This window comes from Danio rerio, chromosome 9, assembly GCF_052040795.2.
Source record: "Danio rerio strain M-AB ecotype USA chromosome 9, GRCz13ab, whole genome shotgun sequence".
In the NCBI taxonomy this organism is placed as follows: Eukaryota; Metazoa; Chordata; class Actinopteri; order Cypriniformes; family Danionidae; genus Danio; species Danio rerio.
Window position 1 is genome coordinate 45,613,881 of NC_141029.1, and position 27,530 is coordinate 45,641,410.

A 27,530-nucleotide genomic window follows, 5' to 3' on the forward strand; every position below is an offset into this window, starting at 1 on the left:
TGAAATAAGCACATTTCCTACCTCACTAAAGGCTTCTTTATCAGTATGTACTTAATAACAAAACATCACCACGCATAGTTTCCATGTTCCATGACACCACTACTTTGAAAATGGTTCAGTCTGAACTCGGCATTAGTCATGCCACACCACTAACTGCAGCACAAAGTATCTTGTCACAATCAAAATCACAACAGCAAAAACCACCGATCAACTGAAAATGAGAGTTAAGTGATAACACTGCTTTTACTCTCCAGCCCTGGCCTGTGGGCTGACAACACCACAATGAAACAATCAAACAGCGCTTTAACCACACTGCGCTCCATTTGCTTAAAGCCACAGCGTCACAGCAGGGCAAATATCTTTTTAATAGCTCGCTGGATGATAATCAATTAGCCCCTGAGTGCCATATCTGAACGCATCTGAGTGTGCTGATGTTGAGTGACATTGACTCGTGTCCTGTGAATGCCCATTAAGCAGAGGAGCCATCGAGCAGGCGGCTTATTGGAAATGCCTGTTTAACCTCTTCTCCCACAGCTTGAACAAGCTGACAGGGCAACCCTGGGCTCGACCTGGCCAACGGGGCGGTAATGACAGACGCTTTTCAAAGGGAAATTAATTCGGTGGTTGTTTGCCTTTGCTGACACACTTCACACATCTTCAATGGTCTATAGGCAAGGCAAGTTTATTTATATAGCACATTTCACACACAATTGTAATTTAAAGTGCTGTACTAAGACAAAAATAATAGAAAAAAGGTATAAAAAATCAAAACAAAGAATAGCAATGTGTAAAACAGATTAAAATGCATTAAAACAGGCTTTACAGGAAGAAAATAAAGACATCATAGGGTGATCTGTCGGAAATAGCACAGTGCTCACTAGACTGTAAGTGAGCTGGAATGTAATGCCACAACATGAAGGAATTAAAGGTGCAGTAAGTAAGTTTGACACCCTGTGGTTGAACTAGCTATTGCACTCCTGGTTCAAAACAGACGCAAGCGCAGGTTGCCAGATTGACGACACCAACAAAGGCTGATTTAAACTGTGTTTAACATAGAATCAAACGTCATTCAACAGGAATAATATTTTCTATATCAAAATGCGTTTTTGTCTTAACCAACACCTGAAATTGATATATTAGAACCGGCTTCAATTTCTTGCTGCCTGCAAACTGACAATGATCACCTCGGGTACACCTGCATGTGCTTTATTCAGTGATAAATGCTAATAATGTGAGTTTCAATGCAATTTTACTAGACATTTACTGCCATACTACTAAAAGCAGCAGCAGATAGTTCAGCTCAGATACTGAAAATTAAATAAATCATTTGAAATTTAATTTTAGAAATGTGACTCTTATACGTGTATGCAAACACATAAATAATTCAGCATGTACATTTAATTATGTTAAAGAGGTTTAATATGTATTAATTAGATTATAAACCTTACCATTTCATTGGAGTGCAGTACATGCACTATTTTGTGCTTCTGAATGGCTATTTACATTTCTGTAGTGTTTCATCTGGTGCTTGTCACTGCATATCTTGCCACTTAGCATGTTGTTATGACACAGGGTTACAATGTAACCTGCTCACCTAATGTTTACGTACATAATATTTATATTATTATAAATAAAGAATCGTGTTGTTTTAACTCAATTTAAATAAGTAGTTTGAACAAACAGCAAATATAATTTTTTTGGGGTTTGTACTGTAAAAATGTTGGGTCTCACACAATCCACACAACACAGAACAATAAAGTTAACTTAGTATTTTTATTTTATTTTTTTTACAAATTTAGGTGGATTGAAGATAAAACAAAAAAGTTGTCCCAAAAAACCTTAAGATTTGTGCTTTTCCAACTCATTTTGAAATATGTAGTTTGAACAAGCAGCAAGCATAATTTTTTTGCGTACTTTTTAATAAGGTTGTTATATATTTTACTGTTTTCCCAACACTGATTACAAACTGTAATGTAATTTTAATGTTAAAAAAAAACCCATATAACTAGTACCCTGATTTCTCCTAAATGTGTGCATTTACAAGTAGGAAACAGGAAGACTCTTAATTTCAAGTTGTCTGGAGTGCAGCATTAGGTAAACGGCTTTCTACACTTAAAAAAATTCTTTAAAAACACAGATTGATCAAGTTAATGTAATAATTTTTTACAAATTTAGGTGAATTGAACATAAAATAATTAAGCTGTCCCTAAACAAAATGTAAGAATGGTGTCCTTTCGACTTATTTTAAATTAGTTTAAACAAGTAGCAAAAAGGATTTTTTGAGTGAATGATTAATGAATTATATCTAACTGATGAAAAATATTAAAAGGGATAATAAAAAAATGACAGCTTCCTTATCATTTACTCAAACTCAAGTGGTTCCAAACTTTTATGAATTTCTTTCTTCTGTTGAACAAAAAACAAGGTATTCTGAAGGATATTGAGAACAAAAAAGCAGCCACTGACATCCATAGTAGAAACAAAAATACTTAGAAAGTCAGTGGCTGTTTTTGTAACATTCATTATTACATTTTCCTTTGTGTTCAATAGAAGAAAGAAACTCAAATATGTTTGGAACAAGTGGAGGATAAGTACAATTTTCATTTTTAACTAATTTCATGCCTTCCGCAATATATCTAATCTGTAAAAACAGGGAGGACTTTTATATCTATGGTGTTTGGTCAATTATGAGCTTAAATCAAGAGGAGATTTAGCTCCCTAAAAGATCAACAAAAGACAGATTAATGGCCTACATCATCTTCAATTGAGAAAAATACTTGGTGTGTCCCAACTGCCATATACTCCATTCTAAACGCTATTAGGAAAAAAATATGTATTTGTTTGCCATATCGTAATATGCTTAATTGAGTATTCCAAAATTACCTGGATGTTCATGTATTTCGGTATGAATTTCCAATTCGTACCAAGAAGACCCAGCTTTAACAACTAATATTGCCCACAACACACAGCATGTTTGATGTGAATTCAATTGGAACTACTAACACAGGTAAAAAAACACAAATATGGTGAATCTGTGATACATTTAGTTAAACAGAGAGGCTTAAAGGGTTTTGAATGATTAATGATTAATATCTAACCTGAGAAAAAAAAAATCATGTCATCTGCATTATATTTCAACACAGGCTCATTGTGAAAACGTACCCTTTATAGATACGTATGGATTTCTGAACAGCGCTATTGTTCAGAAGTAGCCAGAGCTACTTATCGCTGCACTTTGTCTTTAAATTGAACGCTATGGGGCAGTATGACTGCTTTTCTCGCTACAAGCTGACTGCTTACTTACTGCTTATTAGTTTGCCTCCTGGGACATATTTTGCCCTGTCCAGAAACATGCACATTACATATCAATAATGAGCCTGAGTTGTTATATTTCATCTACTTTATGCTACTTCACTTTCAATATGATGACAAATTAATAAAAAGAAATGTAAAAGAGGTGACAAGATGATTGACAGGGCCTGTAACTAAGCAACGGTAATAATAATGTGGCTTGTCAACTCTTTAGTTACACATTCATAATAATAGTACTTACTTTTAGGACAAGTAGACCAAACGTGAAGCTTTTATCTTCAATGGTCTGTAGAGGATCTTGTCGTGAGTCTAAATTTCTTTTAAATGAACCACACTTTGCTGATTGTGTGTTTCATTCCTCACGGATGTCGATAAACTGATCCGCAGCTCACCGTAAGAAACCTTTTAGTGGACCGTTCATTCATCTGTCAGAATGTGGCGGAGGCGATGATCTTTTAAAAATGATGGAGGATCAATAATCTGTGAACAATGTCCTGGCTGGCTGCAGTTATGATTACAAGTTAAACGAAAAGGACTTATTTTTTATATAGCAGTAAGTTGCCACAAATCCAATGCCATCAACATTTAGGGGTGAAATGTACCTGTGAATTAGGGAAGTGCACAACTACACAACTTTTCTATTAACTAGACTAGCAGTTCTGATCCTATGAGCCATGCAGACAAAATAATGACAGTAAATTTATGACATGGCGCGCACATGACAGTTAAAAGTATTGCACACCAGACGTGCACATTCGCATGTTATTTAAAATGAAACTATTCAGATGGCTCTCTGTGGTGCGGCAGAAATTTGAACAGTGCCCTGAGTCGTGGCTGGGAGCTAAATTTAGTAATAAGTAATTTAGATCATCATTTATGAACTTGTATTGATATTGCTATATATATTGCAATGTCAGTTTTATTTTCCAATATCATGCAGCTATAAATTCAATAGTATCTTAACTTTTTTAAATTGTTAATAATATATATATTTTGTTCAATTATTATATTATATTATATTATATTATATTATATTATGTTATATTATATTATATTATATTATATTATATTATATTATATTAGATTAGATTATATTAGATTATATTAGATTATATTTTGGTTTCGCATTTGACAAAAGGTATTTTTATGCAATTTATTCATTTTATATTTACCTATTGTTAAGAGAATTTCAGACTAGACTTTAAAAAGTAAGAATACAGTCCAAGCTTTTTTTTTTTTTTTAGATTATACTAATATTTATTTATAAACAACCTTTTATCCAATTATTAAAATCGTGACATCATCTTCAAAATACAGAAATCATGTCACGAGAAAGAATCAAGTGTAAGCTAACAAGATGAACAAAGCCATCACAGCGCACACATAATATGGAGACCTTTATGAATTTTATAGCTCACAGCGGTCTGACAGTAATTGTCTTGAAATTGACTGTTGCAGGTGGTGGATTTGTTACAGTATGCTGTGTTTGATAGCTGTAGAAGCAGAGCTGTAAAGGGGATGAAAACTGAGACTAGAAGAGAGTTTACAGTGTTGACAATCTAACAATACACTGTCAGCATGATAACGCTTTCTCTGAGAGGTTTGGCTTTTAAATTCAATCCCCTCCATAGCGCTGCTGCTAAAATATAAATGCTGCAACAAAGAAAGGAAAAAACTTTGAAGAGAACTTTGCAGTTTTCAGCAGTGACTATTTCAAATGCATTTGATTGACTATTGCACTAATTAGCTCAAACAGAAATGTGTGCATAATCTAAGTGTATTGTGTAAAAAAATAAAAAATAAATAAATAAATAAATCTATATATATGTATATATTTTTTTCAGATTTAATATAAGTTTTTTGCGTCTCTAGAATGTGTATGTAAAGTTTAAGCTTAAAACACCCATCAGATTTTTCATTATACCTTTTACAAGATCCTGTTTTATACATATTTCCACCAAGGGGTGGTTTTGTCGTACTGCGCCTTTAAGACGAGTCCACCCTGCATACTGTTTCTACGTGTCTTCCTGCGTGCTTTAATCTCCTCCCTCGGCTGCGTCAGACAACAGACAGACTTAAAGGAAGAAGGTCTCATGTAGCGTTTGTGAGAAATACTACAGTAAGAACTTTACGAATCAGTATTTGTTTGTGCCGTTGCATTTGCACTTTTTGTATAAAACAAAAAGTCATTACAACATTTTTTGTTACTTTTACTTATTAAAAAAAATAAGGCAGTGATTTTTTTTTTCAGTGTAGGCAAATTTCTCCTAGATGAGATGGATGATGCTGTGTGCTTAATGCATTTGCTGTGGGTGACTCAATTGCATCTTCTGCACACACTCAAATAATTCATTTTGAGTGGAAAATATGGTAAAATACCCTGCGAGTAAACAAAAGCAAGGGACGCAGTGCTCCACATTTGGTGTGAACCAAGCATATAGACAAGACAAGATAAATCCCATTGTCAATGTCAAATAAAATAGCATTTAATACCCTAAGAAGGGAAGATTCTGTACTATGACCTGTTCTTTACCCTGACTGAATCTATGTCTTGTTAACCAACTAGTCAAACGCATTCTTACTTGAACTGGTAGAAAAGCCGATGTAGAGGCTGAATTTTCAAGAGGACTATCAAACTTATCTTTTCTTCATATAATTCATGGCTGACGTAAAAGGCCATCAATCAGGTATTCATGAGGTCCTGAGGTCAGCTGCAGTCTGAATGAAACAAATGGAGCGAATGAATGCATTGAGAATCGCAGGTATCTCACAATATAAGCATGCAAATCACACGGCCGTGCATATTTTATGCATGCAGCACCACATTCATGTATGAGATGTCAAAAGACATGATGCCATCCAGCGGTAATGGAGAGCCATCATTAAATGATAAACTGACAGATCCCTGTCCTTCCACACAGAAGTCTGTAATATATTCAAGACTAAATCAGTGTTTGCTTTACACGATAGTTAAAAGAATGATGACTATTTAGCTACCTGTTTCACAGCATGTTGTGCCGACTGTGTGTAGATCTATATTTATGATCGCTGAATATAAGGCTATCATATGGCTTGGATGACTTTTTTGTGAGACTTGTGAGAGAGTGGTATCTGGATCTAGGGCCATTCCAATATCCCTTTTGAGCTATCCAGTAATCAAGTTATTTATCAGTAAGGGTGTCTAAAAATCGAAATCGATCGAAATTTATGCTCAATATTGATTATCGAATCAAAAAATAGAATCGTCGATGCTGCCACGGCCCCAATGTCACGTCAGCTTGGCTTGCCAAGCGGGAAAAACAGGCTTGTTGAAGTGCTTGTTAAACTGTGTAGACGCAGGAGACCCGTCGACAGGGCTTAAACTTTCAGGGCTCGACAATAAGGACTGCCCGATGGCCCGGGGCCAGCGTGCGAGACGCTCGGGTCAGTGTACAGTGCTGCCTTGTTGCGTGCCAGATCGAGCCAGAGCTGCGTGCTGCGACTGTCTGTCAATTCTGTTCAAATACAATCTTACGATGCTTTCACACATAAACGTTTGTTTCGGAATCTGTCTCATTTCCCCCGTTAGCGCGGTTTGTTTGGCATATATCCAGCAGTTGCGCTCGCATCCGCGCCAAATCAATCAGTCCGAGATTGCCTGAATGAGACGGTCTCTATTAAGCGGATCAATTGTAGTGAGAAAACAATACAATGCAACAAACTAACCACCCAGACTATATCACAGTGTATTATAATCGTGTAATAGCCATATATACGGCTATATGAAGAGAGAATGATGAGCAGGGCGAGATGTCATTCTTACCGGTAAATGCGAAAGTAAAAGCATGCTGAAATATTACCAAGAGCTGTTTATCCAGCCTGATCTCGGTTTATCCGTTAGGAAAATTATAATATGTTGTATTAGGTATAATATGTTGTATTAGGCCTGTTGTTTTGTTCATTTCCGCACTGACAGCTCGAAAAAAAGATCAACATTGATCTGCTTCGCGATCTGATGCAGTCTCGGTTCATCTGCTATATATAACATATGTCTCTCTATAATTTAAGCCTAAAATGCAGAATTCTAGCCAGCGTTTCTTTAATAGATTGATTAATTCAATAGATAGATTTTGGTAATTATATGTGTAACTTACTTTTATTCATTTACTGTATGATTTGGTTATGGGTAAAACAAAGACCATGCAGGTCAGGTAGTTTAAACGGTAGGCTACAAATAACTAATTCGTTATTAATTAATTAATTATTCATAATCAAAAATCGGATCGAATCGTGACTTTAGAATCGAAAATGTAATCGAATTGAGGATTTGGACGATCGTGACACCCTTATTTATCAGCATCTAATAAATGAGGTTTTGAGAGGAATAAATCAACTTATCAGTATATTATTACTGTTCTCCTTTTCTGAGAGACATTCAATATGTATTGTTTGTTGCTTACTTTGAGAAACAAGCATGATAGAGGTAAACCAGCCTTGAAGCAGCTGCACATATTCTTTGCATGTGTGAACGACTGTTTTCTGGAGAAAGGTGACTAACTATTCTCAAGATGTTTGGACATCTCCGAAAGTCTGGTGCTGGAGGAGCAGATATATTGAGCCTCGAGTTTATTTGTGCATCTATATGTGAAATTTGTTTAAATTCATCTGTTTCAACTAACCAGAATCTTTTTAAATTTACTGGAATGACGTGGTTTGTGACCTTCTGCTAGTTAGATTATAATTGCTGTTGATTCAAGACTGTATGCAGAGCAGCCTGAAGCATCTTCTGCTGACGAAACTGCAGAGAATTTTCTTCAGTAAATCTTTGTATAAATTAATTTGACTTCTCTTTATGTGTACATAATAACAGGGTGATGGGTTAAACTGTAAATTCCCTTACACTCCTCAACCAAAAAAAAAAGATTCTCCATTTTTGCAGCCACTTCAAATTCATCATGACCAGTTAATAGCAATCCTGAAGTATTTAATACCCAGTACACAATAGCTCCTTTCACACAGTGATACCTATAAATAACTTAAATATATCCGGAAAAGACCATTCACACATCCATTCAAAAAAAAAAAAAACGGTAAATTCTGACATCATGAACCAGAAATAAGCTCTAAATGGCTGCGCTTGTATTTGTAATCCTTTGACTACATTACAAACTCTGTGGATGGATAAGTATTGTGAACAACTTCAATTAAAACATATAAAGAAACATTTTCGCATGTTGAGAAGTCCATAATATGTGCTTCAAGGATACACAGGACTGGCAACTAAAGGAAGCAGAGCTTAAAGGTAAACAAACAACGGCTTATCTTATCAATAATAATTTACAGAGTTGGCTTTAAGAAGGAACATAGAAACATTATCTGACTGACTTCTAGCAGTTAAATGTGTCTGGAAAAACATTCAAAGGCTTTTATTTTCATAAACAGCGCAAACATGAATGCGTCTCAATGTTCTGATTGGCTAAAGTAGATGTCTCACGTCAGCACATTTTAGACGTGAACGCACTCTTTCTGGCAATCTTCCTTCTGCGTTCACACAGCGCAGCATTCCGGCAAATTACCTGTAATGTTACAACTTCTCTTTCCGGAAAATAGCTGGAATGAATTTACCAGTATTTTCAAAAGGGGCCTGTTTACACAGAAAGACCTGGGGCCTCATGTATCAACGCTGCGTACGCACAAAAACTTTGCGTACGCCAGGTTTCACGCTCAGAATCACTCACGTTTGGATTTACTAACAATGAACTGAACGTGGGAATGTGTGCAGCTTCACGGCAGCTTTCTGGCAGGCGTACGCACATTTTTTGTGCGTGTCTGTTTTATTTCCATTGGCGACTCCTAGAGGCAGTTGTGTTAAATTCCTCTCTACAAAGTGTCTGAGCCTTGCAATGGCAGCTGTATGAGACGGGTTCAGCAGGTATATAAGGTTTCCATACCATACATTTGACCAGCTAAACATTAAAGCACAATTTGCAGCAGTCGCCTGTTTTCCCAATATAATCTGAGCGATCTACTGCACGCACATTGCTATAAAGACACTATCTGAAGATGAATTTGCATGCGTGAATCAGAAACATTTCCATTTAATAAATGTGCAAATAAAATATGATGCTTATTGATATGAACTTATTGATGACTCCTACTTGTCTTTCTCGTGATAAATAGTTGGCAAAATCTGATATGTAGCGGGGGAAAAAACACCCAAAAAACAAGAAAGAGTTCATCAGACGCTGGATTCGAGCCAAGTTCATGCTCGAACGTATCAATTCATGATCACATGCGTCTTACGAGTAGCGCCACTGAGACTGTTAAGCGTCCTGCAACATTTTACAGATATAAACCACACTATTTCTTTTTTTTAATGCACTCAGTGCGATGTTCAGACCCAACTGTGTTAACCGCAACAGCTAAACTCTCCCACTCTATTTTTTTCTTTTGTTGTTAATTCCGGAGAACAAACTTGCAAATAACACCGCTTTTCTCCGGTCTACCTCCGAAAGCAGCAGCTCCAATTCACATTCTGTTCAAAGTTTCTCTTTTTGCTTGCTTTTGACATTGCTTTTTCGTTGGGTTTTGCCATTAGCATAGTCATTAGCATATTCATACGGGGGAGGAGGCAGGGAGGGGTTTTGTGCTCGTGCATGTTGCGCTCAGTTTCACGTTCATTCAGATGTACAAAAGAATATGCGTGAGATTCGGCGTACGCAGTGTTTCATACATCTGAAATTTTTTCTGCGTACGCACATTTACAGCTTTGTGCGTACGCAATGTTTTAGTAAGATTTCCACGCAAGTCTTCGTACATGAGGCCTCTGGAGCCTCATGAATCAACGTTGCGTACGCACAAAAATTTTGTGTATGCCAGATTTCACGCTGACGTTTGGATTTACTAATGATGAAATAAACTAAGAAGGGCGTTAGTCCACGCGAACTTCATGCCTGGCATACGTGCATTTCTTGTGTGTGTTTGTTTTATTTCCAATGGCGACTCCTAGAGGCAATTATGTTAAATTGCACACTACAAAGTACCTTTGAGACGTGCAATGGCAGCTGTATGGGACGGAATCATCCGATTGTCCAGGAGGTTTATAAGGTTTCCATACCATGCAGTTGACCAGCCAAACTATAAATCGCAAATGGCAGCGATCGCCAGTTTTCCCAATGTAATCGGAGCGATCGACTGCACGCACATTGCTATTAAATTATTAATTCCGGAGGACAAACTTGCAAATAACATAATTTTTCTCTGGTCTACCATCGAAAGCAGCACCTCCAATTCACATTCTGTTCAAAGTTTCTCTTTTTACTTGCTTTTGCCATTACTTTTTCGTTTGGTTTTGCCAAAGTAGAATCATTAGCATATTCCTAAGGAGGAGGAGGCAGGGGGGGATTTGCGATCGTGCACGTGCGCTCAGTTTCACGTTAATTTGGATGTAAAAAGAAATGAAAAAGAATATGCGTGTGATTCGGTGTACGCAGTGTTTCATACATCCAATTTTTTACTGCATACTGCAGGAATGACACAAATACTGCAGAAGACCTATTGGAACCCGCGTGGACCCAAGATTCTCACAAAAATCAGTCAAGTTTGGTGAAGGAAAGATCATGGTTTGGGGTTACATTTATATACGGGTATGCAAGAGATCTGCAGAGTGGAATGCAACATAAACAGCCAGAGGTATCAAGACATTTGTGCTGCCTGTTACATTACAAACCACAGGAAAGGGCAAATTCTCCAGCAGGATAGCGCTCCTCAGACTTCAGTCTCCTTATCAAAGTTCCTGAAAGCAAAGAAGGTCAAGGTCCTCCAGGACTGGTCAGCCCAGTCACCAGACATGTACGTTTTAGAGCTAGTTTGGGGTAAGATGAAGCAGGAGGCATTGAGGATGAATCCCAAGAATCTTGATGAACTCTGGGAGTCCTGCAAAAATGCTTTCTTTGCCATTCCAGGTGACTTTATTAATACGTTGTTTAAGGTATTGCAGAGATGTATGGAAGCAGCAGTCCTCCAAGCTCATGGGAGTCATACACAATATTAGTTCTTTTTCCACTGCACCATGACTTTATATTCTATACTGTACATTATTTCTGTTAAGTGACAAGACTTTTGTCTAAGCAAAGTCAGACCTTACTGTCCTAATTAAATAATTAAAAATCAAGGCATGATCATATTTTATTTTGGTAAAATAAACGTAATCTAGAGGCCTTTGCCTTTCATATAAGCCACTTCTGATACCAAATGATCAACTAGAAGTCAAGTTATTATTTGTTGTTCCTAAAACTTGGATAGGCCACAAGACTTTTGTCTGGAAGTGTATTACTAATTATTTGTTCATGTTAGTAAATACAAGAACTAAGATAACATTAGCTAATGGACAATTATTTTAAAGCGTTACCATTCATTTGTATTAAATTCCTCCTTAAGACTGCATGAAACAACAAGAAGTGTTAATTTGCAAAACAGTAGCTCCTGGTCTATTAAACCACTCTCTCCTCACACTCCAGAAAAAGATTTGAGCCGCTATTATAATAGCTTCCTGAAAATGATTTCTGCTTCACTGAAAAAAAAAAAAAAATGATAGCTTGTCAGCTCACATTGTGCAAACACTACATATTACATAAATGCCACAGGATTTCCCCCACAAATCTTGTTGCTGTTTGTCACCACCCACATTAGTGTGGATTCCCCCTGGTGCGCGGCTGACACAAAGCATCTCCCTGCTCCATCACATGCCTCTCTAATGCAGCAGCACCACAGCACTGACCACAGGGAGCAGCCGTTAACCACCAGCCGGCTCACAAATCTGAGGCTCTGTGGTTTGATCTACAGTTCACAGAGCTGCTGGACGCTACATTGCATCAACCCCTTATGAAAGTTACAGATGATACAAGTCTCAAAGTCTGGTTGACCCTTCTGATAACACACAAGTTGACTTTAAGGATATTAAAGGGCACATAGTTTACCCCTTTTTAATGATTTCATATTAAAATTATGGTTCTTCTGATACACTTCAGATATAGTCTGTGTTAGTTAATGTACGTTAAGACTATTGATGAAATCCAGCTTAACACTGTATGACAACGCTTCAGATGACTGTTCTAGAGCCTACAGCTAATCAATCTGACAGATTCTGGAGTGCATTACAGCTCTAAATATAAACGATAAATGATCTTAAATAAAACAAATACATGTATAGAGATGGTATATAAGTATATAACTTTACTCACATGGGAAACGGAGGCCACGTGAATGGTTTGTGAGCACAATTAAGTGCACTCAGCATGCCATGCCATCTAATAATTGTAGGAAACAAGTCCAAAAGGCAGTTGACTGTGTAAAGCCACATAAAACAACAGAGAAACGGCGACCAACGAGCTAGGTCTCGTTGACGGCGACCAACGAGACCTAGCTGTCACTCAAGTGACCACGCCCTTAATTATGCAAACTTAATATAACTTAATATAAAGTAAACGGATGAGTGATAAAAAAATTCACCCCCTCACAGTTGTCATGATTAACTGACATGATTAGGTGCAATATGTGCGCTGTGACAGAACAAGACAGCATCTGAAAACAACATCCTCTATTAAATAGATTAGATTTAGCCAAAACTGAAAAGGGTGTAATCCCTTACTCACTTATGTTCCAAAACCATTGGAAAATTGTTCATTAAAACACAAATAAAGACATCTGTAAACAAATCCTAGAAATTTGAGTCTTCCCATTTGAAATTTCTACCTCTGAAGTGCTTCAAAATGTCAATTTGAAAAATACGCTGGGTTCTACACAATTCCTTCAAGTTAACTTAATCATTTTTATAAATTTAAGTTAAATCAACATACCCCCCCCCCCCCAAAATATATAAATAAAATAAATAAAATAAAATAAAATAAATAAATTAATTAATTAATTACGAATTGTATTGCTTCATCTGATGCAGCAAAAGTTATAAAGAACCCATTTCACCTGAATGGTTGAAAGGGTGCTCACTGTAGAGCCACTTGGGTGGAGCTCACCTCCAATCCATCTATAAGCTGTTTTATTGCATACACCTACCCAGTCCCTAACCCAAACCCCTAGAAATCACTTGTAGAAGAAGTGCAGCAAGAGTTGACAATCAAACAATGATTAATAAAAAAATAATGGCCAACAGGACTGCATGTGCAAGTTGTTTGATTTGACCTGACATGCATAATACAGCACTGAATTAGTTTTGCAGATCTTTGTAAATTTCTGTTGTCTATTTCTAACATTCTTCAAGCGTACATTTTCTGTTTTTTAGGCAACAATGTCAGGGAGTATCAGTCAGACAGCAATGAGTTTGAATGAAAAAAAGGACAATTTCTCATTATTTACTCACTCACATGTCATCTTAAACTGCATATTTTCTCTGTGGCCTACAATGGCTTCAGTGATGTCAAGTTTGATGCAAAAATAACAATCATTAAATCAAATAGGATTAAAGAGCTACGACAAAGCGCAAGATGACAAAATGCTGACCACTTTTAGCTCTTGTTTTTCAGATTTTAGTGAGTAATGCGTTCACTTTTGTTAACAAAAGATATGTCTCAACAAGATTTAAAAAGATACCCAAGTCATACAAAAATTACTAAAACAGTTTTAAAAATATTCATATAAAATAGGGTCGTCACGATATTGAAATTCGGTACAAATCGGTACTGATCTTTTAAAAAAGCTATTTCCTGCAAACATTTGAGCGATGTTAAGCACGTTCTTAAACAGCGTTGATTTGCCATTGTGTTCACATGCTCAACTGAAATGACTGTGATTGAACGTGATGGTCATCAGATCACCGAACTCACTACTGTCTACTAAGTGTAACCACAGATAACTTACAGGGACACTGGAGCATTTAAAAGGTGCCATATAGAGCATTGGTTTAAGGTAAATTGTTCTCTGGTATCTACATAGTGGGTTTATGGCTTCAGTAAGTTAAACAATTGTCCAGAAATGGTTTTATAAGCTCATTTATTATTCCATAAAATGTCCATAAAATCAGAAGCTCCATGATTGATCATATTCACATGGCTGTCGCTCTTACAGACACACACATAATCTGATGTAACTTATGCTGAACATTTGACAAATATAAACCCAATCAGAGTACCGTTAACCTATTTGGCTCACCAGATCTGTTGTGGATAAAGGCTAAACTATAATTAAACTTGACTAAAGTGAGTGATAGAGATGCATCACATTGTATTTTGAAGCTGTAGTCAAAGAAAACACAGCCAGGAATTAATATTAACCTCTGCATAAACAGATGACATTTGAGCAGAGTCTAACACGATCCTGCAGTCTACATGTGTTTGTTGAAACATGCGCATCAAATATTACAATAAACACGATAAATTAACAAAAAATGTAACTAAACATACCTTATGGCTCTTCAGAGTGGAGATGAATAAATATATAATCTGTAAATCTTGCATTTACCGTCCTGAGGCGAGTTTGAAACACGTCTCACGCTGTCTTTGCCCAGTAACTCACAGTAAACAATTTGGCGCTCGCGTTTTCGAAATAAAAGTCCCAGATACATAGTAAGTGAAATGTATGCTTAAAAATAACTAAAGGAGGAAAATGATCACTGTCGTCTCACTAGAAAATGTTGTCGCGTGCATATTAACACTGTAAAAAAAAAATACTTTATGAAAAATTGTGGAAACTGACAACTAAATTTTGACTCAACAAATTACTTCCCAATAGTTGGCCTAAAACAAAAATATCCACTGTATTCATTTTAGCTGTTAAAATTAAAAAAATATATATTCACAAAACACATTAAATTGTGTTTAGCCAATTTATCAACCAGAAGTGAAGTATCTGTCTTTGGCCAACAAATTTTGAAGCAAAACATGCATGTGTATGTTATCTGTTGATTGGCACCTGGCGCATTACCGCATAGGCCTACTCAAATTCAAGCGCAGCAAAGGTGGAGCTCAGACGAAACATCATATTCAAACGAATTTCCTTTGTCAAACTTATAATGTGTAGTAAATTCTATATTTATTTAATCATGTTGAAGTTTAACCAAATGCAAGACTTATTATTTTTGACATAAAAACTAACAGCATGGGGCCTTAACGTACTTTAGTCTGCCTCCTCCTGTGAATTCCCACCTGTAATATTGACACCTAACCTATGGTTTTTACCATATTGGTCTATCCTGGTACTTGAAGTTACTATGTATTGTTAATAACTACTTTATGATGAAATTAACACGTATCTGCTTACATGTGCCTTCCCACCCCGTTCTTTCAGTGCAACCGTACAGTTAAAATAAACTAAAATGACAAATAAACGGCGATGACTTTCACAGTAAGTACCTTTTTAACAATTAGGCATGTGTTTATTCCATATTAGCCACAAAGCCCAACCAGTCAACTTTATCAAATGAAATGAGTGTAGTTAACTCCAAATTTACTGAAAGTCAATTCTACTTATTTGAAAAAAGTTTTGAACTCAGTGTTGAAGGTAATGAGTGAATTAAATGTCATTACTTCAACTTTAATGGAGTAAGTTCACAGTACTCATATAGATTAGTTTAACCTAAATGGTTTGTAGCAATTAAACTTATTGGGTTTAACAGTAATCAGTTGGTTTCTCTTCATTTATTTGGTTTTACTCTGCTCAAATTTCTTCATTTACTCAAATTGATTAAGTTCACAGTACTTATTGGGATTAGTTTGTAAACTTAAATGGTTTGTTTCAATCAGTTTCCTCAAACGGTGTGAGTTGCACAAACTTTTTGGTGTAACAATATCCTGCTTTGGTAAATTTACATTAAAGCATTATAATCATATGATAAATACACAAACCCCTTTTCGGGGGATGGCGGCGGGATCAGTCATGGTATGCAACTTTAGTTGTATATAGAATAGAATTATTTGACAGCGTCGTCAATGGAAACGCAAATGAACTTGACACTACCGGTTTATTTGTGTCGATTGCAAGTGAGGTGACAGATGAGTGCAGGTGTCGATTGTAATTGACCTCACTTGGAGAGGAAGCATGGTTGCCTGAGTGTGCAAGCCTGAGAGTGCAAGCTTGAAAGTGCAAATGCAAATCTGCTACCAGACACTTCTCAAGAGCTAACATACAGTACGAGCGATCTGCTGAAGAATCATCGCTTTAAAACGCTCCAGTGTCCCTGTATCTGTGGTTGCACAGAGTAAATAGTGGTAAGTTCGGTTAACTGATGACCTTCTTGGCCAATCAAAGTCATTTCTGTTGAGCATGTGAACACAATGCCAAATCAGTTTAAGAATGCTGTTTGTGATCCAAGACCAGCGATGAGATGATCCCAAGGTTTCCATAATCCTGGACCAGGCCGTATGCTGAGCAGCTGCTGTGGTGGTCTTGGAGGAGTGGAGAGCATGTGACTGATTCCTGTGAAACAATAGAAACAATGCTTCTAATAAATCATTTTAAAATGCATTGACTCTATAACTCAAGAAGCTATAAATCCCACATTTTTTAATATTTACAAGATTTGCTTAAGTCTTATGCAAGCAATATATTTTCGTATAAATACGAAAAATGAAATCTTTGCATCATTAAAATAAACCTCTGTCCTACAAAATCAGCTACCAATTTAAAGTTGACACTACTGGAAGCACAATATCCATTTATCGGCTCTCCAAAATTGAGTGTGTACAGTATACAAATGAATGTATCAACGACACAAAGAAAGACAAAAGGGATGAAAAAAACTGCGGCGATGAAACACAGAATCAGCTGTCTTTGTGTATAACCTATAATCCCTCTTTTAGCCCCAGGCTGCAGCAGCAGAAACTGGAAGTAATGTCCCTAGACACACTAAAGAAAACAAAGAAAACACACACCCATCCCAGCTCACGCCCATTTCTCACTCAAAATCGCGCTCATGCGAGATTTAAAAGCGGCAATTGCAAATATGTTTGTTATGTTAGAGAAATGCCATTTGTTTTGAAACGTCCCTCGGGTCAGAGCACAGGATCTTTTGAGTAAATCTGTGATCTAAGTAGCTTGTTGTGAGCCGTGCTTCTGAACGCGTAATCTGTTAATCGTCATCTTGCTTAAATGATTGTGAAATGACACTACGAGGCATCCGAAAGATAAAGGAAAAACAATGGAGGGATGCTTATTTCTCAGACACCCGGAGGAAAAGCGGGTCCTCAAGACAGTCTTCACCTCTGCCATACTGACCTTAAGGCACACACCGTCACAAAGACCTCATCCTGCAGAACTAGAATAGAAAAAGATACTTGTGTATTATTGTGTTATAATGTTATTAGGGATGGCGCACACAATACAAGCTGGAGGTTGTGTGGTTTTAGAAAGGTCTTATGATGTTTTTCTAAAAAAGTCAGTCCCAGCAGACACCTTCACAGTTGAAGACAGAATTATTAGCCCTCCTGAATTATTAGTCCCCCTGTATATTTTTTCCCAGTTTTTGTTTAACAGAAAGAAAGTTGTTTTAACATATTTCTAAACATAATTGTTTTAATTGCTAATTTATAATAAATGAGTTCTTTTATCTTTGATGACAGTAAATAATATTTGACTAGATATTTTTCAATACACTTCGATACTGCTTAAAGTGACATTTAAAGGCTTAACTAGGATAATTAGGCAAGTTATGGTAATTAAGCAAGACATTGTATAACAGTTATTTGTTCTGTAGACTATTAAAATAAATATTGCTTAAGGGGGCTAATAATATTGACCTTAAAGTGTTTTTTAAAAGAATCGAAAACGGCTTTTATTCTAGCCAAAATAAAATAAATAAGATTTTCTCCAGAAGAAAAAAAAATCTTATAGTAAGTACTATAAAAAGTACTATAAAATGCCTTGCTCTGGTAAACATCATTGGGGAAATATTTAAAAAAGTGAGAAAAAATAAATAAATCACAGGAGGGCTAATAATTTTGACCTCAACTGTAAGTCAAACAATGTAAAAAAAAAAAAAACACGTCAAAAATGCATATCGATGTATAAATTTGATGCCAAAACGACATAAAATTTAAATCTAACATTGGTATCAAAAATGAAGACAGGAGCCTGGAGTAAAACATGCTGCTAATGATGAAAAGAAATGCACACCTTACAGTCAATTATTTGTTAAGCCACCGAAAAAGTTGTCAAGGCAAATCATCTTATGTTCTAGTCAAAATTGTCTCTCTTTTTTTATTTTTTTTTTAATGTTTGATTCTTAAATTTCCAACACATTCTTACACTAGACTTGTCATATATTGATGGTCTTTTCACACTTTGGCCCATCTCAATTCTCTCCCTTAGCCCTTCTTTTTGAGCATTCACATAAAGGGGAAGGGGTGTCCCAATTCTCTTTAGCTTGAAGGGGTAGGGCTAAGGGGAAGGGCTAGATACCCCTTGAAACTGAGATTTTTCAGGACCACACTTGAAACAAAGAGATACGAAAATTTCCCAGAATACACCAGCTACAACTGCAGCATGGCTGCACACACACGAGTCAGGAGATGCACAAATTAGTATTTTTTGTCATTATTACAACAAACAAGCACATGTTTTAATACATTCATAACCGCATTGTGTGTTGTAGTGCTGTCTTATTTCTTAGGGGTAAACACTTCCCTTCCACTCTGTTTCAAGGGCCCAGGGGGTAGGGGAAGGGGTACAAAAACAGAATTGAGATTGGGTCTTTGACACTCTAGGTACCCCTCTGGTGTCATTTTTTAATTATGTGCAGTGTCCTCTGTTGCTTAAAAGACAAACCTTTGGCCACTTTTTATACTGATGCGAAAGGCATCGTCAGTTTATTGTTAGGATTAAATGACATATTTGGTAATATTTTTGGAGTGCGAGTTTTTCTAAAGCAAACATTCATTCATGCATTCATTTTCCTTTGGCAGAGTCCCTGATTTATAAGGGGTTGCCACAGTGAAATGAACTGCCAATTACTATGGCATTTGTTCAACCCAGTGGATGCTCTTCCAGCCGCAACCCCTCACTGAGAGTACACTCAGGGACTTATAGACCTAAAGTAAACAGTCTTAACTATTTTACGTACTGTCACATAGTTGTTGAGGGAAGAGGAAGACAGGGTCGGCGATTAAGGTAAGCAAATGTTTTTATTTAAATTCTTATTAAAACACAACACATGTAGCTGTGTGTGTGTGTGTGTGTGTGTTTGCTCTCTCGTCCCCGGCTGCTCCTTCTCCTCTCCTTAAGAAGAGTGTCTCTCCGGCCCAATCATTAGAACAAACAGGTGTTTTTTATTATATCTGATTGGCCCGCTGACTAGCCGCAGGGATCCGAGCATGCTCTCCCCTCTCATTGGACGTTTGATCATGCTTACCTCTCCAAACTTACATTACACTATGAACACGTTTACGAGCATGTAACCCAGCTCCTAGCACTAAATCCAACTATCCAACTATTTATCTATACAAAACATAGAATATAGCAGGCAGATACAACTACCGTGGCAGTTTATTGAATAGAAATGAAATTTTCAAGTCTTCCGAGGCTATTTTAGGTTTAAGTGGGATCTGTAAGGAATTAGATGCAAGTCGTGCAGATTACGATTAATTGTAAAGCACAGAGCACAATCTGATGTTAAAAACTAAGCTCAGAATTCATTCAGTAATAGCCATGCATTTTGAAAACCTCAGAACCGATGCAGAACCAATTTCTCTAATGAATTTTTGACACAGCTCTAACAGATAAAGTGCTTTTTCATGGATTAAATACACAAATCACAAGTAATGAATCAATTCCTTATTAATACAGTGCTCCTTCATTACCATTTTCTGCTGAAAATACACCAGATTCCAGAAGCTAGTGCGGTTTTTGTTAACCAGCTGCACTGCTTTTACATATATACCGGACTAACCAGAGTATACCAGCCCTGGAAGTTCATGCTGGTTTAAACAGACCTTTTTCCACAGCAGAAAAAAGAAAGCGAAGGAGTGAAAAGCACAAAAGAACCAAGCTATAAAAGTGGAAAACCTACAGTTCATGGCTGAGCAAGCTAAATCTCAAAAAAAAAGAGAAAAAAATGTTGCTAGCCACGCCAAGCCTAGAATCAGCCCACCATTATATTCTATTACCCATCAGGGGAGCCAGGGAAGAAGTGGCCGCAGATTGCAGTGATTAAAAACAAACTCTGCCAGTGAGCAGTCAGAAAGGAGGGGCTGCACTTCACTTTGTGGGAGCTGAATAATACAGCTGCTCTTCCATACGGAGAGGGGCTGCAGTCGGCTCGCTCTGTCTGTCTGTCTCTGGCCTTGGGGACGCCTCTTGAAATGCCGGTACAGGCCAACAAAAATAACCATCGCCGACATCCCACAGTCATCACAAACCAGCGTTGCACACCTTCCACCAAGACAGCTAAACCCTGACAAACAACATGCATAAAAACACTGATCAACATCAGACTCTGACTCAAACGATACTAGTAGGAGTATGAATGATATGAGTATGTGCAAGTATGAGTATGGATGTCTAGACAAGCTTGATTTCACACATCGCTATGATCTGAAATTTGACAGAACTACTAGAAATCTCTGTGACTCTTTCAAGAAAGAGCAGGGATTGCTGAAATGTTATTGATTATAGCTAAAACGTATCACTTTGAAAAGAAAAAAAAAAACATTTATGTATCAATTGGACTGGGGTTCTCGGAAGTTTTCAACTGTGAACCATTAGAAAAGGTTGACCATTAAATTATATAAAAACAGTAGCCCATCATTTGATTGGATAATATAGCTTTTTTTCATTGGTTACATTGTGTGTCCCTTCATTTTACTAATTAAATAAATCTTATCACTTTTTATTTATTTATACATAATTTTTTTACATACTGTGTCTGTATGCGTTTGTTTTATTTTACTGTCTTTTTACTGTATTTTACTGTTTTATTGTTAACTTTGCAAACTTGCAAAATAATAATTATAATTTCACCAGACTTTAATAACAACCAAAGAAATTTTTTTCTTTTTTATATAGAAAAAGAAAACAAATCTAATTAGTTTACAAATTAATTTATGTGCAATAAAATTAAATGACGCAGGAAAAAAGTATTGAACACATGAAGAAAAGGAGCTGTAGAATGGCAGTGAAGGCCCAGACAGCAGCTGAAACCTCTCAGCAGTTATTCAGCAACCCTCTGCTCTGCCCTTCGTCAGTGTAAATAAATATCAGCTGCTTCAGTCCCACATCTACATTAGCAGGATGTTAAAGATGAAGCCAGAGTGGACATTTCAGCAAGACAATGATTCAAAACACAACCAAGAAAACTCTCAAAAGGTTTCAGAGAAAGAAAATCAAGCTGTATAATGGCCCAGCCAATCACCTAACTTGAATCCAATAGAGAATACAAAATAAAGATCAGATTTGATAGACGAGAGCCACAGAACCGTCAGGATTTTTACACTTTGTTGACGTCTGTGAAAATCTCACACCTGAGCAACTCATGTGACTTCATTCTCCACAAGAGGTGTCTTTAAACTGCCATCTACATACATCAAATGAAATTATGTGCAACATTATTTGTTGTTCAGTCATAATTTGTTATTACCCAGGCTGTTTGATGCATCTTATTTTAGGTCCAGCAAAATATCAAGATATTCTTTCAATATCAGCTATTATTACATTATTGCAGTACTTTTGTTCCCAGTCTGTCTGAAATGAGTTCCAGTTTCTATAAAAGCCCTACTTACAAAATACTTTGCTCTGACGTGTGTGGAGATTTGCGATGTCAAATTCTTGTTGATTTTTTTGTTCTGCTAACAAGCCAAGTATGACTTTTGTTGTACAAACGATTGCATTTGTAAAACAGATTTATAAAAGTGAAATGGAAAAATTATAAAAAATTATAAAACACCTTTTCAGCAAAATCTAACAGCCAAAATGATTGCAAAAAGTTTCCACAATGTCAAGCCACCATACAAAAACTGTCTTGATAAATCATCTTTAGTTCTAGTCAAAACTATATTTTCTTTTCAGAATTTTTAGATTCTTCAATTTCAATTACAGTTCAACATCCTTTGCTGAAAACTGAACACTTCACTAGCGAAAAAAAGTTAAACAGACCATCTGCAGCGCGAGGATAAAGAACGAGCCTCCTCCATTTGTCCTCTTTCTCTTTATTTTACTTTTACTCTTTACTTTACTCCTTTACTTTCGTTTAAGGAAATGGTGGAAATTCACTCCACTGAAGACATCCATATTTCTAAATTCAGTTCTAATTTCCAGCAAATTAATAATTGAACAATAATATCAAAGGTGTAGTCAAAAAACTGAGTTATATCCAAAACAACCTAACCCAAAAACCACACACTTTCTAGACCAGCACACCCATGAGTCCACAGATTAGCGCAATCGGATTTGCTATTTAAACAATGTGGTGCAAAATGTGAAAATTACTGTTGCGCTGGTCTGAAAATAGCAAAAAATTGGGCCAAACACGTCTTGCACCTTATTGCGCCGAGTGTATGATAGAGCCCTAAAGCCCTTTAAAGCCTCGCTAACAAAAAGGATGCCCATTCACAAATCATGTATGAATGTGACTTTTTTTGTCCTGACTGTCCTGCAGATTTTTGTACTCATTGTAAAACAGATTCTTTAAAGAAAATAGTGCAATTATAAAAATATCAATAAAACACATCTCTTTTTTCCAACATGTACAGTATGCTGTTTGCACTACCACAGCCAAAAAGATGGCAAAAAAGTTAGCCAACTAACTCCTAAACCTATACTGATGTCAATGACACAACAATACCACTGAACGGACTCAAACTGCATTCTCCTGAACATCTAAAGAGTCAAACATAGAAGTATATCTGAACCTACACTTCCACATATCATAGTAGATGCATGCAGCACACTCAGTATATCCCCGCTTGTCATTGTAAAGCAGCAAAGGTGTGGAATTCTTCAGCATTCATAAGTAACAATATTAATTCAGTCGATTTCCATTTGAACACCCAGCCGGTGGCAGCGTAGCAATTGTGCTGTCAGGCGACAATGGAGCCGGTGGAGGTGCCGAAAAGAAAGAGGAGCGAGAGGAGGGGGTGTTGATGATTCCAGTTCAGCGACATGTTAAAGCATCACGCCAGAGGCAAATAAAAGGCTAGAAAACACTCCTGGACGGCACCCCCCAGATCAGCTTTCCACTCCATCATTGTAAAGCACTTCCCAAATCGTTGAGTATCACCGGTGACTGACAGTGCAGGATTCAAAGACTTTCACATGGCAGATTTGTGAAGGCTCTTATTTTAACGCACTCCTCCAATTTTGCTGCTATAACATTTTGTTCCATTTTTTCTGTTCTCTGATGAAAAGAGAAACACAAAGGACACTTCTTGGTTAGGATCTAGAAAACAAAGATATTGATCTCATGAGGAAACGTAACTATTTTATGTATTGGAGAAAAAGTGGGTAATTTGTATGAACTTCATTCATATAAGAATGCATTTTAAAAAATTAGACATCATTGGAGGGTAAATCATGCTAAAATGTATAAATGAGATCATAAAAATTCATATGAAATAGCCACTAAAATAAAAAAAAAACCTACAAATTGCAGTAAAATTGTGTTGGTTTTTACAACTTCAAAACACTTCAGTCATTAAAAACCATTAATAACTGTACAGAACTTTTGTCGAGTCATTCTGAGCACCAAAGCAAAGGTGTGAGGAATATTTTACTTGTTGTTCCACAAATGTTTTGTGTCCAAATATGATTTAATTGTGCCCACACAAGGTCTAAATTTAACACCCGCTTAACATGTAACACAAGTAAAGAGTGACAAGACACTTTTTGTACTTTAACTTTCAAATGTGTTCCTTCAAGAACTACACTCTCTGAAAAAAAGCTACAAATAATGTTCCTTAAGGAACAGTTTTGTACCTTTGTAAAAGTTGTTCCTTATATGGTACAGAAAAGACCTCTTATGATACTGTTTTTTTTTTACCTTTTATGGTACATATGAAATGAAGGTACACAATTGTTCTCAAATAAAAAAATTACATAAGTGCTGGACAACTCCTTCTTTATTACAAAATCTACGAAAATAAATATGGCTGGAAAGGCAAAGTGATTTTATGAATTATTTCCATCGTAATTTTTCAAATTTTTACCCAATTTCTGTTTAACAAAGTTTTGTTTCAACACATTTTTTTGTCATGATCACCAAATATCTAATCCAAAATAGATCCCAGGAGAACATTCACTTGGCAATTCTGCCACCATATGAACTACAACTCCCTTCATGCACCACACACACACCTGTCCCGGTTCTCAATTGATTACTCATACACACAGCAGGGAGCTGCTCAAGTACTGATTTTATTAACTACATAAACAGTACAGCACACGCATACAAAGACTTTGTTATGTCTTGTTGGTTATACCCTGTAAAGGCCCGTGCACAAGGGGACACTTTTTGCTCATGTTTTCAGTCAACGTTTAATGCCTTGTGACTAAATAAAAGGGCGCCAATGTGATTGTGCACACCAACGCGCAAAACACCAGCCGTAAAAGTGTCATTTTTAAAGAAGTGCCTCGTGCTTGTTTTATTGTTTTGACGCGCTGTGTCAAAACTTTCTCCACCAATCAGATTGGCACTTTTGTTCACGTTCATGGAGCTGCTGAAGTTACAGTAAACAGCACTTGGAGGCGCTCAAGTGCAAAACTGTCAATGCAAGCACACATTGAAGAAGATGCCCTGAGGTGATATGAACTTGGAGCTGCTTATTGCACTGGTGAACAATAATCATTTCTTCATCTCTAGAGCTGGAGCTGCTTATCTATGCTAGTTCCAATCGGCAGTAACTTTAACAACAGTCATGTCAACCTTCTGTTTTCTTCTTCTGTGCTACAAGTGGGTGTCAGAAGCTTAAAGTTGTGAAGCGCCATCTAATGTGATGGAGTGATTTTGCATACTCTTCAGCTTGACGCCAGTGAAAATCGATTGCGTTTGAATACAGAAAAACAACTCGAAAAACGCTGCTGATAAACGCAAACGAAATGCATCCTGGTGTGTACGAGCCTTAACATTTCTAAGCGTTTCCTGTGTCTAGTCTATCCATGTTTGACCGTTGACTTGTTTCCTTGTTTATGTTGTCTGCTGCCTGTATCGACCATTTGCCTGTGACCTGACTATGCTTCAGGGTTTGCCTCTTTGTACCCATCTACCCCTGTGTTTGACCATTGCCTGCACAACTATTCTTTGTCAATAAAACATGCACGTGAATCCTCATCTGTTGTCCAGCGCCCTCGTGTTACATTTAGTAACATAATAATTTTAATAACTCATTTCTAATAACTGATTTATTTTCTCGTTGCCATGATGACGGTGTATAATATTTTACTAGATATTAAGGTGACATTTAAATGCTTAACTAGGTTAATTAAGTTAATTAGACAAGTTATTGTAACAAAAATTGTTTGTTCTGTATACAATAAAAAAAATATAGCTTAAGAGGGCTAATAATATCGACCTTAAAATGGTTTAAAAAAATTTAAAAGCTGCTTTTATTTTAGCCCAAATAAAACAAATAAGACTTTCTGCAGAAGAAAAAATATTATAGGAAAAACTGTAAAAAAAATTCTTGCTCTGTTAAACATAAGTTAGGAAATATTATAAAAGAAAAAAAAAATCACAGGAGGGTTAATTACATTTTGCTTTAAACTGTATATTAGAATTTCATCTAATCAGAAGTCATGGCTACTTTTGAATGGCTGTCAATTGCGTAACATGTTTTTTCATACAGCAGGTGTTACCTGGCCCACGCTAACCAACCCAATCATGACTCATCTGACACACTTCAGCGGACTCAAGCAGCAGTTTGCAAAATGTGTCATCTACCATAATATGAGAATTGCTCTTTTAAAGACGTCTGAGCTGACACTGAGTGTGTCACTCACTTTGCAAAAGCAAACACAAACATGTCTTGAAAGTCGGAATGTAAAAAGACTATACTTTAAATGACCCTTTCATTTAATTTAGGAAAACACTAAATATACATGTGTCTTATATTTTATAAGATCTTACTATTGATTTTTGAACAAACCGTTTGAGCCAATGATTCAATCATTCATCCATAAAAGTGACCCTGAAACAAAAACCCAGTCCTGTTTTGCAGAGGTATGGTCAGAATTCTGAAAAATGTAGCCCAATATACATTTCTGGAGAGCATGAATTATGTAGCAAGAGGTACGTATGGCTGCATTTCATCTTTAAACCGAACACTACAAGGCAGTAAGATGCTGTTCCTTTTCACGCTTAACAGCTGACCTCCGTGTGGACAGCTTTTCCAGCTGTTACCAGTTTGTCCGATAGCCAGAGCAGACACAGAGCGGAGTTGACCACAACAATAAGGTTCGAGTCCAGTAAAAATGGTTTCAGAAAGCAAATAAAACAAAAACAGAAGGCAAAAAATAAAATAAACAAGTAAATATTATAATAAATCGATTGGTGTGGGCGAAGCAGTGGCGCAGTAGGTAGTGCTGTCGCCTCACAACGAGAAGGTCGCTGGTTCGAGCCTCGGCTCAGTTGGCGTTTCTGTGTGGAGTTTGAATGTTCTCCCTGCGTTCGCGTGGGTTTCCTCCGGGTGCTCCGGTTTCCCCCACAGTCCAAAGACATGCTGTACAGGTGAATTGGGTAGGCTAAATTGTCCGTAGTGTATGAGTGTGTGTGTGGATCTTTCCTAGAGAAGGGTTGCAGCTGGAAGGGCATCCGCTGCGTAAAAAGTTGCTGGATAAGTTGGCGGTTGCCGATGTGGCGACCCCGGATTAATAAAGGGACTAAGCCGACAAAAAAATGAATGAACGAATGAATATTGATTGGTCAGTCAGTAAGTCAATCATTCAACAGCGGCCTCTGGTGGATTTACGTGAGAACAGCAGCCACGAATGACACTCGTGAGAGAAATTTGAGATCTAAAAAACTTACACATCGACCTCCGGTGGATTTTTTAAAAACAAAAATAGCAAAACAACGTACCTCCTGCAATGTATTTTGCTCTGTACAGAAATGTATATAGGGGTACGTAATCAGAATGAGCCTGAGTTGGGTATGGTATATAGCCAAAATATATATTATGGGATAAAATGAGAAATTTTACTATTTTAATTATTAGAATATTCAGTAAATATAGTTCCTTTAAGATATTTTGTAATTTTCCTACTTGAAATAAATAAAAACTCAAATAAATAAATAAATACATAAATAAATA

At 36.6% G+C, this 27,530-nt stretch overlaps 1 protein-coding gene across 10 annotated transcripts in view; it reads right to left on the bottom strand.

Annotated features, from left to right (window-relative positions):
- Window positions 1-27,530, bottom strand: part of LOC147835390 (uncharacterized) — a 136,239-nt gene that overhangs the window by 82,725 nt on the left and 25,984 nt on the right. Inside the window, exons 2-3 of one of the 10 annotated variants that reach the window (XR_015499821.1) lie at window positions 16,339-16,716; window positions 13,463-14,496 (exon numbers count right to left, since the gene is read on the bottom strand). The exons of 8 other annotated variants lie outside the window; for them this stretch is intronic. The gene's annotated coding sequence lies outside the window, so the exon portion shown is untranslated. Of the gene's footprint in view, window positions 1-5,894; window positions 6,031-13,462; window positions 14,497-16,338; window positions 16,717-27,530 lie in introns of those variants that run through there. One more of the 10 variants, XM_087268406.1, reaches the window with a different exon arrangement.